This window comes from Macrobrachium nipponense, chromosome 42 (genome assembly GCF_015104395.2).
Source record: "Macrobrachium nipponense isolate FS-2020 chromosome 42, ASM1510439v2, whole genome shotgun sequence".
Lineage (NCBI taxonomy): Eukaryota > Metazoa > Arthropoda > Malacostraca > Decapoda > Palaemonidae > Macrobrachium > Macrobrachium nipponense.
Window position 1 is genome coordinate 16446506 of NC_061103.1, and position 13752 is coordinate 16460257.

General features: G+C 39.1%; 1 long non-coding RNA gene across 1 annotated transcript in view; it reads right to left on the bottom strand.

Moving 5' to 3' along the window:
* Nucleotides 1-5337: 5337 nt before the first annotated feature.
* The window catches only part of LOC135213413 (uncharacterized), a 44245-nt gene continuing 35830 nt past the window's right edge, over nucleotides 5338-13752 (bottom strand). Inside the window, exons 2-3 of the long non-coding RNA XR_010314112.1 lie at nucleotides 8258-8352; nucleotides 5338-5456 (exon numbers count right to left, since the gene is read on the bottom strand). This is a non-coding gene — a long non-coding RNA (uncharacterized LOC135213413). The remainder of the gene's footprint in view (nucleotides 5457-8257; nucleotides 8353-13752) is intronic.

Consider the following 13752-nt stretch of genomic DNA (forward strand, 5'->3'; position numbering starts at 1 on the left):
TTCTCAAATAATCATAGGGCGGTATTTTATCGTATGAAAGTAAAAAATGTCCAATCTGCTTTTTGCATGTTGTAATGTGGAGAATATGTTTTGGTTCATTATTTAATAAGGATATTATTATGGGAAAATGGTCACTTGAGTAGGAGTCATCACATATATTCCAATCAGTCTGTCAACTATATTTTGTTGAACAAAGGGTGACATCTACTGTGGAAAATGTTCCATGGGTTCTGGAATAATATGTATTTACTTCCCCCCGCTGTCATTCCGACAACAAAGATTATTAGCGTTCATTAAGTTTTCTATTTTTTGCTCCATCTTTATCTGGAGTAATGTTTGTTATAGTCCCATATTGAGCTATGCGCATTGAAATCTCCTACAATTAATATTGGGATTCTTAAACTCTTTTATTATTTTCTGTAATTTGTTTAAATCATACTTTTTATTAGGCTGATTGTATAAGTTAATTATATCAAACACATTATTTTCTATTTTCACTGTTATTGCTGAAATTTGCAATTCAGTGTAATCTATATCTAATTTGTCGTATATAATTTTATTATGGACTATATTGCTGTTCCTAAATTATTTTCATTTTCCTGTGATGTTGTAGCTAATAGATATTTACCTATTTTTGGAACACGTTTTTCCTATGTGTTGTATACATATAATCATTGGTTCATGTTCGCTAATAAGTTCGTTGGACTTCCCTCAAGTGCATTCTCGTTAATAATCCATTTATATTCCATTGAATTATATAACGATTGAATGGTGTAATATAAGTGGTCAATTACCCTAGATTATTAAAGCTGATATTTCTTAAAATTTTTTTATAAGTTAATTTGTATTTTTGTAGGTCTTGATTCATTTTTTGTTGTAGTTTGAATCTTACTTTCGCTAACTGTTACTTTTTTACTATCTTGATTTGATTTTTCCATTTTGATTTCTTTAGAATATTATCTACAACACTGATGTGTTTCTCTTTGTAATATTCTAAGTGTTCAATACACATACAACCTTCTTCATGAGATTTGATGTTTGTTTTTTTCCTTACTCCTATTCCTCATGAAATTCTTATGGTGTTGGTTAGGCTGTCTTTAGTTATAGTCTTATTTTTGTGGCACATTGCTATAAAGCAATTTACTGCAGCCGCATGTATGTTCATGTTCTCAGTTTGTTGTTTTTCCTGTTTTTTTCCCTGTGGCGCCTATAAAAAATTGGTGATGGTTGAATTTCTTCGTTTTCACTGTAGTGGCCTGTATTTTGGTTTTTCCATTTCATCTGAATTTTGTGATTTCGGTTCCTAGAGGTACTATTGTTACTATGGGAGACAGTGGAATATTAGTGTTTTGTTTCTGAACTTTAGCTTTCGGCGAGATTGGTGGATTATTTATCTTTTTACAGACTTGTTTGGTGGAATTAGGTGGGGTCTTATCCAGTTTGCCTCTTTCGAGTAGTATTATCTGTTTTTTCACATTCTTGTGATTTTAATTCTTCTTTGTTTTCCTCTATGTCATTATCTATTTCAATTTCCGATAATGAGCTAAATCGATTTTCCACAGTCGTAATATTATGTATGTTTGAAGAGTTCTTTTCATCTTGTGATTTTTGTGGTGGTTATTTCTTTTTATTAATTATCATTTGTCTCAGTTCTGGTATTGCTTGACTTTGAGGTGTCTGCATACCTAAATTTCTTAGCTGGGTCATTTAATCCTCTCACTTTCAGTTCTAACTTTGCTTCTCTTATCGTCATTCCAGTTCGTTCTTGTAGTAATTTAAGTTCTGTATTGTAGATATAGAACGCACACAATTTAGATCTGGCATGATGTTCTAATCCACAATTTACGCATTTGGTTGGCCACAGTCCCAGCGTGGTTTTATGGTCCTGCGAGCTGCAAAAGGCACATCTATAAATATTCCTGCACTTATTGCTGTATGGGACCATATTTGCAACAGTTCTTGCATTGCATAGGTTTAGGAACATAAGGTCTTAGTTCCCTATTTAATCCTAGCATTTTAATTTTTAAGGTAAGGTTTGGCCACTGAACTTTATCTTGGCTATTTTGATAGTTTGACTTTTGTCTTTCCTGCTTGGGACCTCATATACTTCGCAGTCTTCAACATTATTGTACCTTTTCTTTAATGAATCTAAAAGTATTAATCTATCTAATGTTTCATCCTCAAGATTTGGTACTACTACTGTGCCTTGTACACTGTTCATTGTATCATGCCTTGTAACCTTTATATTTATGTTATCTATATTTTTTATACATTGATAGTTTTCCGATTGGTTTTTGGTTGTTGTTTCAACCAACCATTCCTTTTTTTAATTTGTCTTATGCTCATCTCTTGCGATGGGCATCGATTCAATAGTAATTTTCTAATTTTAATAAAGATATATCTTTGTCAGCTTTTAAGTTCAAAAACCTTGACCAGTTTGACTCCCCAAAGAGAGAATCAAAGTGAATCAAGGTTGGGTCCTGGCGATATCTATTTCTTTTGGGTTTATTGTATGGTAATAATGTCTTAATACCACTCTGATTTTCATTATTTGAGTTATCCTGAGAACAGTCCATTGCCATGCCATAAGTCGTTGTGAGGTTAATTTTTTTCTCCATATATAGTATTCAAAAAAATTCATCCAGGATGAGGTCCCTCTCACCAAGGAGGCCCAACCAGGGGAGGGGCAATGCCGTTACACACACTGGTAACTGCCCTGGGTCCCCTCACCGGGATATACGCCTAACCACAGTGCCTTAAGGGTCGTCAGTCCCATGACATCGGACCCAGCACTGTGGGCATGGCTTGACTTAAAAATTTCCCCTCGCTCAACACGTCAGGTACTCTAGTTTTAACGGGTGGAGAGGCCATGCCATCCAACTCCACCCTCCATCAAGTTAAAAGAGCTGTCAATCATAGTCCAAAACCATGCCAGGGTCGTCAACAGCGAGAAGAAGAAGGGGAAAGGGGAAAAATTTATTAAGGAGGAGGAGTAAAGGAGTTAAAGGTCCCAATGTTCAGTTGGATCCACAGCAGAGAGAGTAGGCGTAAAGGGGCATACTCTCTCTGCAGTGGATCCCTAAGCCCCCCACCTCGTCAAGGAGTTGGGATCAGGGGGACCCTAAAGGGGATGACACAACACGATTAGAGTGGCCCAAGTGTAAGCCAAACCCGCTTGATAGGACAGAGTATTACCAGAATACAATCATCCCCACCCTAACCACATTATGGGCAACCGGACAGAATGCAGTGTCCCCTATCCGCAAAACTAGACCCCCCTGGAATCCGTGGTCCAGCCCTGCAAAATAGTTCCGCTTGATATCACTCAGGTCCAAACATTATCGGGCAGTTGATGGTCCTGCCACGGTTCCTACTATTTAGCTTCAGATATAAAACCCAGTCCCAGCTATGATATATTTGCTGAAATTTACTGGACCCGTTAAACAGAAAACGTGGAAAATTCCACAATTAATCCGAAATGCTAGTAAAAAATATTACATGAAGGAGAAGGATGTGGCAAGAATGAAAAAATTGCAGAAAGGAAAAGTTCTGACTAACTTAGTTGGATCAGCAGCTGGGCCCCAATGACCAGTGAGAAAGCAACCCCACCAGGCATCAGAGCCCAGCTGTTGGTCCCTAAGCCCCCTACCCACGCCAAGGGGTCAGCATCTAGGGGGACTTTGTTCGAACGCCAGTGGGGATTGCAAGGTGAAGCCTCTACTTGTCTATCGTTCGGAGACTCCTCGAGCCTTCAAGGCCCACAAAGTGCTAAAGGAGAAGCTTCCGGTGATGTGGAGGGCTAATGCGAAAGCCTGGGTAACGAGACTTGTTCACGGAGTAAGTAAATCTGTGTTTCGGCCCAACAGTAAAGAAATTCTTGGAAGAGAAGCACCTCCCTCTGAAATGTCTGCTGTTGTTGGACAATGCCCCTCCCCACCCTCCTGGCCTCGAGGAAGATATCCTAGCAGAGTATTCGTTTATCAAGGTTCTTTATCTTCCGCCTAACACCACCCCTCTCCTCCAGCCCATGGACCGGCAAGTGATATCGAACTTCAAGAAGCTGTATACGAAACATCTTTTCAAGAGATGTTTTGACATCCCCGATACCACAAACCTCACCTTGCGTCAATTTTGGAAGGAGCATTTCAATGTTGTCATATGCATCCAACTCATCGACCAAGCTTGGCAGGAGGTTTCGAGGCGAACCTTGAATTCTTCGTGGAGGAAACTCTGGCCTGATGCCGTATCCGCCAGAGACTTCGAGGGATTAGACATGAGCAAAGCTGGTGCTGCAGATTCAGGAACAGTTGACAATCCTGAAACTGTTTTGCAACCAGATCTTGAAGAGATCGTTGCACTTGGCAAGTCCATGGGGCTGGTCATCGACGAGGACATCATCAATGACCTTCTCGAGGAGCATCAAGAGGAGCTGATGACTGATGACCTGAAGGAGTTGGAGGCCATGCAACATAACGTCGTTCAAGAAGAGTTCTCTAGCAGAGGCGAAGAGAACGACGACGACCCTATGACAACGGCAGAAATTAAGGATGCTCTAGCTGCTTTTCATAAGGTACAATCATTTGTAGAAAAGAGATCCCCCGAAAAGGATTACACAGGTCGTATGCTTGCGCAGTTCGATGATGTTTGCTCGAGTCGTTTCACAGGAGCATTTTGAAAAGCAGGCAGAAGCAATCTTCCTTGGATAGTTATTATTTAAAGAGGCCTTTACTAGCAGTAAGCAAAAAGGAAGATCCAACTGATACTACGAAAAAACAAAGTTGAAAGTGGTGAAGAAATTTAAATTATAAAGAAAAAAAATTATTTCAAGTTTTTTGAAAAAATAAGTGTTACAGTTTTGTTAATGTGTTTCGTAAAGTTTAGTTTATGCTTCCTGACATTTTTTAATGTGTTTTGTCAAGTTAAGTGTACATACTATAAGAAGTTTTCTGCCGTTTGTCCTCCTCCTCTGTCACCACTTTTGGAGATAGCCTCAATCGAAAGGTAAGCTTCCACATTTTGCTACATACGTACGTATGTACGTACAGTTTTTCTTGTATACCATGTACACTAATACACATTATTTACAGGTACGTACATATTAGTACTAGTTGTAGTATTTCATTGTTTATTGATCAATTTAGCTTTATTATAAAATTTACTGGGGTGTTTTTGTAGGGCTTGGAACGGATTAGGCATTTTACACATAAAATGCAGTTCAAGATACGAAAAGCTCATGATACAAAAGCCGCCTCGGAACGGATTAATTTCGTATGTCGAGGTACCAATGTACATAGTGTATACTACAATAAAAATAATTTAAAAATGGAGAATTCCTTACCTGATGGACATTAAGAGGGTACAAAGTCTGGCGAGTTGGGGTTTGAAGAAGGGATCACTGTATCTGATTCAGTTGGAGAGGGTGAGCTGAGCTGGGAGGAGCGGGCTAACTTCCAGTTCTGGAATAATGATACAATCTGTACAGTACAACACCTACTATTGTAGTTTATGTATTATACATTTCTAAATTTCTAAAACCATTTAAACAAAAAAATTTGAAGATTACCATATGTATACAGTAATACCTTGGGTTACGAATTTAATCCGTTCCAGAACCTGCTTCGTAACCTAAAAAATTCGTACCTAAATGGATTTTCCCATAAGAATGTTATAAAAAAGCAAATAATGCGTTTCACTAAGCGGAATCCCGACCATGAATGACCATTTCAATTCATATTTTTCCATTTATTTTTTTTCATACTAAGGTTGAAAATTCGTGTAGGAATTACATAAAATTATAAAATTGAAGAATGAAATTAAATATAAACACTAGATTTAATATGCATGCACAGTAAAACCTGAACTTTACCTTTGGCGAGTGTGGCTGCTGGCTTGACGGAGACGGGAGGAGGGGAAGGGTGAGGAGGAGAGGGTTATGGCTTGGGGGGGAAATCTCCCTCCGTGAACACTTCTGGAAGACTTTCTGGTTCTTTCTCTAGAGAGCACCGTTCACTACGATCACTAATTTTACGCTTACGCGACACTGTGTCGTCTTTCACAATTTTGAAAAAATATTTTTCTATGGAGGCTTGCTTTTGCCTGTTCTTTAAAATTTTATAGAAATGACCCACCCCATTATCGATAAACAAATTTGTTGCACGCCCTGACGCAGCCTTATTCGGGTGATTTTTCTCGATAAAACTTTTAACAATTTCCCAGTGTTTCAAAAAATCCTTGATCTCGCTCGAAGGAAGCGACTGTGCAGCGTCTTCCCCCTCCTCCTCAGATGAGATCTCCTCCGTTACCTGTCTCTGTTGCTCCTTGTGTAGCTCCAACAGCTCGTCGGTCGTCAGCTGCTGCCCATGTTCTCAGTCAGGAGGTCCTCGATGTCGTCCGTGTCAACCTCCAGCCCTAAGGACATGCCCAAGGATACAATCTCGTCTTCAACTGCCCCCTTCTCGACGGTTTCGAACCCCTCAAAATCTCGTTCAGCAACGCAGTCGGGCCACAGTTTCTTCCATGCAGAATTGAGGGTTCTCCTGGTGATTCCCTGCCAGGCTTTGTCAATCAGATTGAGGCAGTTGTAAACAGAGTAGTGATCCTTCCAAAACTCTCTGAGGGTAAGGTTGGTGCCTTCCGTCATCTCAAAGCAGCGCTGGAACATAGCCTTCGTATACAATTTCTTGAAATTGGCAATAACTTGCTGGTCCATTGGGGCTGAGTATTGGAGTGGTGTTGGCGGGCAAGAACTTGACTTTAATGAACTTGAATTCGTCCAGTAAGTCCTCTTCAACGGATGGAGGATGGGCAGGAGCATTGTCCATCACAAGTAAGGCTTTGAGTTAGGAGGTCCTTCTCCCGGAGATACTTCTTCACCTCGGGACCAAAAACCTCGTTCATCCACTCGACGAACAAGATCCTTGTCACCCAAGCCTTTGTATTAGATCGCCACATAACATGCAACAGCTTCTTCTGCACATTGTTTTTCTTAAAGGCGCGTGGATTTTCCGAGTGATACACGAGGAGATGCTTAACCTTGCCAATCCCCACGCTTGGCATTAGCACAAAACAGTAGGGTTAGACGGTCTTTCATGGCTTGTGACCGGGAAGTGCCTTCTCTTCTGCCGTAATGAACGTCCTCCTGGGCATCTTCTTCCAGAATAACCCTGTCTCGTCGCAATTGAAGACTTGTTAGGGGAGGTATTTCTCGGAATCCACGAGCCTTTTAAACTCTTTTACGTAAGCCTCTGCCGCCTTCGTATCTGAGCTTGCAGCCTCACCATGGCGAACAACACTGTGGATGCCAGTCCTTCTCTTAAAATTCTCGAACCAGCCACGGCTCGCCTTAAAACTGTCTTTTTCACTGTCTGCTGATGTGCCTGGCTCATTTTTACTCAAATCTTCGTAGATCTTACGAGCCTTTTCGCAAATGATGCTCTCACTTATGGAATCTCCTGCCAGCTGCTTCTCGTTTATCCAAACCATGAGCAAATTTTCTACATCATCGAGAATATAAGGCCGTTGTTTCGTCAATACTGTGACACCTTTTGATGCTTTACTGGCTTTAATTTCTTCTTTTTTCTTCAAAATAGTGCAGATCGTTGATTGCGACCGCTTGAAGAATGCTGCAGTCTTTCACGCGCTCGCCTTTATCATGCATTTGGATAATTTCCTTCTTCATTTCGACTGTAATCATCTCCTTCTTTCTTATGCTTTCCTTCTTGCTGCTTGCCTTCGTCATCTTGGGAGCCATTGTCTTTAGTATTTGGGTAATAGTAATATAAGCACTATCACGGAAACACAACACGTGCGCAAATCACTAAACAAATTTGAGAGCGTATCACGGACAGATGCGTTCAATCTTAACACCAGCGAGATAGTGAAAGAGTTATGGTTTAAAACGGTCAAGGGATGCGTGGGAGGAAGTCACCCTGACCCTCGTTAAGTTTTGGCCGAAAAAAATGCGTTCGCCAGCGAGATAGTGAAAGAGTTATGGTTTAAAACGGGTCAAGGGATGCGTGGGAGGAAGTCACGTGACCCTCGTTAAGTTTTGGCCGAAAAAAATGCGTTCGCAGATCCCACGCTCATCCGATGTCCGATGTAAACAAAGCAGGCGGCCTCAAATGATAGAAATTCGCGCATTCGTATTCCAAGTGAAATTCGTATTCCAGAATGAGGGCGTCACTTCGTAAGTTAAAAAATTCGTATACTAATCGGTTCGTAACCCAAAGTATTACTGTACGTTAGTACTGTACAGTACCTTTTGAAGCTGAAGGGAGTTCACTGGAATGCTTTTGGAAGCCTTCAAAGGATTCATCATGGGAATATTGGTAGTTTCAAAGATGCTGCTCACACCTGGAATGAGTTAAAAAAAAAAATAGGTTATGAACCAGTAGTAAATACTATATACAGTAATATGTACATAGTGTGACTGTGTACTACATATATATAGATTCACATCACTCATTCATCTCATGCCCAGCGCCATTCCTTACGACACTCTGATTGGCTGTTAAGGGTATCGGTGGCCTGTAATTTTGGTGATATTGGCTCAAATCCGTGAAAATGAGTTATCGTCATATTTCCACAGATCTGGGTCCCGGCCATTGCCACGCTAAGATAATATCAATACGAAGCCTTTTAAACAGTTTAAAGGCCAATTTAAAGGCCACACCCAAGTAGAGAATTAAAAGTCTTGTTAGGGGTGGTTTTACTATTTCATTTTGCATCCATTCTTCAAGTATTTATTTCTTTTCATTGCATTTTGTTTCATATGCTGTACACTGTTTTCCTGATAGATGGCAACTCTTCCCGTGACTGAATAATGGGAGCCAGTTGTCCCAAGAGAGAATTCTTATATGTTTTATGTAAGCGTGTATATGTTATTTTCAATTGATTGAAACACTTCCTCAGACTTTTGGACATCAATTGTGTATTATACTATATATTACCAACATGCCAAAAAAGTTTATTAAGTGAAGAGAAGCAAGCAATAGAGGAGGAGGAGGAGGAGGAGGAGGATTTTCAAGATTTAATTGCTGTCCCTGATGTAGCAGGTGTTTAATCAGGAGCCTTCGGATGAAAGAGAAGACCAGGAAACTAATGTGTGCTATACATTCAAGAAAGCAAAAGAAGCAAAGAACATCAAAAGGAGGATGTGAAGGAGGGGCTCGTTAGCCTCCTAAAAACCTGGCAGCACAAGAGTAGAATGACGTTCTATGATAACCCCTCAAAAATAATATAAACCATTTTCTTGTAGTGATAAATTATTTTTAGAGGGAATAATATCTCTTATAAAAGAAAGGAGACCAGGTGCCATGTAGGCTTTTCCAAGGAACTTTATACACTTCTAAAAGTAAAATAAATGGTTAGCAAAACTAAGTTTTTTTCTCAAAACATACATTTTCTACATTCAAATTCCAATAATCTAATAATCTAAAAAGCAATTTAAACAAAGATAGTGAGAGAACACATCTGCAAATTCTTTTATTTTCTCTCAATTTTTTTTTTACCAAGATGTAATATATAATTTTATGGTATTTTTATTGTTTTTAAAAATATTTTTCTTAAATAGCATACATCACATATTAGATTTTTGAGTTTCCATTTCATTTGATAGGAATTAAACTTTCTGCTATTATTTACTTTATTTAAATTGAATGATAAATAAAAGATGTACAGCCAGCAACAAAACTTGTGTCGCCCCGCCAAACCTAGCTCGGAGAGCTCATGCCCTTCTTGCCCTGAAGGGTGGCCTTCGTTCAAACAACTAGTACATAGTTAGAATGGTTCGAATGGGAGGAGGAAGGAAATTACGGTAATCAGGCAAAGAAATGCAATAATGAATGAAATATATATATGCAGAGAGAGAGAGATGAAAAAGAGAGAGAGAGAGAGAGAGAGAGAGCGAGAGAGAGAGAAGAGAGAGGAGAAGAGAGAGAGAGAGCATAAAAAAAAAAAGAAGAAAAAAAAAAGAAAGAAGAAGAGCTTTTACTCTTTAGTTTATTAATCTGATAGATGTATTCGAGACCTTCTGCTTCAAGAAATATGTTTTCATATATATTTTGGAAAATAATTATGAAATCTGATCACATCATATTGTTTTAAATAGTCTCCATATTGTCTATATAAAAAAAGCCTTAAATATTGTTGAAACAGACTACGGTATTCATCTTGATATTATTCTGACGGAAATATCCTTGTGTTTCATTATCCTATGAGCAACTCTATTCTCTCTCTCTCGTTCTGTCCTCAGTCTTACATCACCTGGATCCACTATTTGAATACATAATGGTAAAAGTTGGATATGTTATTTGGAAGTGGGCAAGGATCACAAAACCGTAAATGGATACTCTACCAACTTTTGCTTGGCTGCATCTATTTTTGTCTAGATTGACTGAACTATAATTACCTGTATTACAAATAATATACGAATCTAGTCACAAGGATGTTACACACCAGGTTTTGTAGCCGTGGATTGTATGAAGTCGTGAAAGCATCAATTTCGCAAAAGGTATTTTATTATTTAATCTATGCAAAGAATGCATTACTGGATATTTTAATCTACTACTACAGGATTTGTATATGGCATAACTTAGTTGAGTTACAAGTATTTGAGTGTGATGGGCCACTGTGCTCCGCCCCTCGCAACCATCTAGGCTACTTACAGAAAGTATTTTAATTTGTTATATTTCTTATATTATATTTATTATATGGTTTCCAAAACTCTTGGTGAAAATAAATTATGTGAAATGAAATGAATGTGTGCATTGGTGCATTAATATAATAATGTTGGGGTATATTATATTTAGTGCATATTTAGTGTCTCAAATTATTGGGTGACAGTCTTAGACCTGGGCAGATCAGTCGCGTCTTAGCTAACCCGTCCCACATCCCTACCCCACGGCTCACGCTTGCTCACTCACTCCCCCTTTGTCGCTTCACCGCTGCAGCGGTTGATGTCCAACACACCTTGTTGGCGTTCCACCTCCGAGCTTTTCAAGAAACCCGTTACTTTCGATATCTCCTGTTCATTCCGTCTTTTACATGTCCATGTTTTTACTTTTGGCAATGAAATAATTGTAAACATTTGGAAATTTATTATAATGGCGTATGAAATAATGTCATCAGAGTATTATTTTACCTTCCAAAAAACATCCACCAGAATGATCTCATAATAACTGTAAGACCTTGAAACCCCGAACATGAGGAGGTGAGGGGGTGGAAGTTAATTAGGTGGGGGTTTAAGGTGATGGGGACAGGTGATATTGGGTGACCTTAATGTAACGCTTGACGGGGGTCGCTTATCAACATTTATAAGGTGTTTATAGTAATACCTATACTGATAACAGTTAATATCAATGATTTAAACTCGCCATGACGGCTGGCACATAGCGTTACAGGGTTACCGAGATCAACTTTGTATATCTGGTTAAGGTCTGTTACTATCGTCATCGATTTGAATCCTGGTTCTCCCACGAGGTAAAGTGCTACACACAGCCATGGACGATCTGTATAATGCCAGTGGTCTAACAGTCGCGTGTTTTCAGCCTTTGTGGAGGTTTATTTGGTAATTAAGATTATCTACAATTAGGTAAGTGTTAGTTGCGGTTGTTGTGTATCTAATGTTGTGCACTATAATCTATATAAGGCAGTCCCCAGGTTACGACGGTCTCGGCTTGCGACGTTCTGAGGTTACGACGCTTTTCAATTATATTCATCAGACATTATTTCCAGGGTTACAATGCCTGCAACGCTCATCTGGCAGATGAAATATGACAACAAAAATGCAAAATTATCAATATTTGAAGTTTTTTTTATGAAAAATGCCATAAGAATGCAGTTTACATAGTTTTCAATGCACCCAAAGCATTAAAAGTAAGGTTTTCTTAGGATTTTTGACGATGTTCCAGCTTACGACGCATCTCAAGAACGGAACCCCCGTCGTAACCCGGGACTGCCTGTATTATATAAGGGATTTTGACGAAGGAAAAATCTATTTCTGGGTGATTGGCTCGTGTCGCCCTATGAAAGTATCCTTAATATCATTCTTTCTAGGTAAAATTAGCCTAAAATTACCAGAGAAAAAACAAAATTAAAAAATGTCAGTAAAACTGACTCGCTCACTCTTAAAAAGAAGTGTCGGTATGATATAGCGAGGGGGTGTGGGCGAAACACTACCACGAGACAAACACCAATTAGAACTTCCCTATCAGAATCCCCCCAAGAGAGAGCTGATACCAACGGGCGATGCAGCCTCTACTACTACTACTAGAGGACGCCACGGACAGCAGCGCCCCTAGCGGTCATCCTTAATTAAAACAAAAATAAATACATCTTGTCCTGCAAGGGGGGAAAACAAACCATAAAAAAGGGGTGGGTTTCATAGGGCGACACGAGCCAATCACCCAGAAATAGATTTTTCCTTCGTCAAAATCCCTTTTCTGGCTCAGCTCGTGTCGGCCTATGAAAGAGTACCAGAGAAACAGACAAGATGGAAAGGAAATAATGAAAAACAGTTTAAAATTATGGATATAATATAAGTAAATCAAATACAGCATACAAATTAAGCACTTAAACTAACTTATTACAATAATAAATAACAGAATGTTAGTAAACTTAAAGTACTTAAATGGTAGATAATTAAAAATTACAGATATGCATGTAAAATAAGGAAAATTTGGGATTTACTTAATAGAATATATAATTACAAATATATACATACATGTGTACCTACCCTAGCATAAAAAATAAGGATAGGTACACTCAAATCCATCATTAATACAAATTAATTCAAATATTATACAAACACATTGTGACTGAAGCTCATCACAAACTCAATTGGTGAATATACAAACATATTGTGTCCTACCCTAGCATAAAAATAAGGGTAGGAACACTGAAGTACATATCAGTACAAGGGTGGTTGTCCCTAGCAAAAAAATAAGGGACAATCCACTATATGATACAACGGCTAAGGCTATGATGTTGAGTAGCCTGACGATAGGTTGAGGCATGTTGGTTGAAGTAGGTAGAAAGGAGACCTGGATCAATACTACAACTACTAAACAGTATCAGGGGAAAACTATGTTTCCCGCTGCTACTGCTGAAAACTTTAAAGATTCCAAGGACTTTAAATAATGCCGTTTAAAGACTGTCGGGGATTTCCATCCAGTATACTTCTTAAGATCCTCAAAGTTCATATGTTGGAAATAATTAATTGAGGTGGCTACTCCCCTGATATCATGTGCTTTTGGGAATGACTCAGGGTTGGCTTGTTTAATGAAGTAAAGGATTTGCTGTCTAATGCCTTTAACTGATAAAGTACCACCTTTTTCTCTCATAAAGAGAGCACCTGAGGATCTAGAAGAAGTACGAGAAAGAAAGGCTCTAAGAGTTGATACTGGGGCAGAGAGAAGGATCCTGTGGAAGTGGGATAACCTTCCCAAGGGGCCCCACCTTGCAAGAGGATCTTCATTTTTTGGCTAAAAAGCTACGATCCGGGGCAAGTAGAACTTCTCCTGATGGGAGGAACTCCACATGACCCGCATCCCTGGATAGAGCCGACAGTTCTGAAATTCTAGCTCCTGAGGCTAGGCTTAGTAAGAATAATGTCTTCCTCAGGAGCATAATGAACGTACAAGATGAGTTGTCAGTATCTGAAGCTAGTTTGAGGACATCATTTAAGAACCATGAAACTGTAGTAGGCCTCTGAGAAGGTCTAAGTCTAGCACAGGCTTTAGGGATAGATGTGAA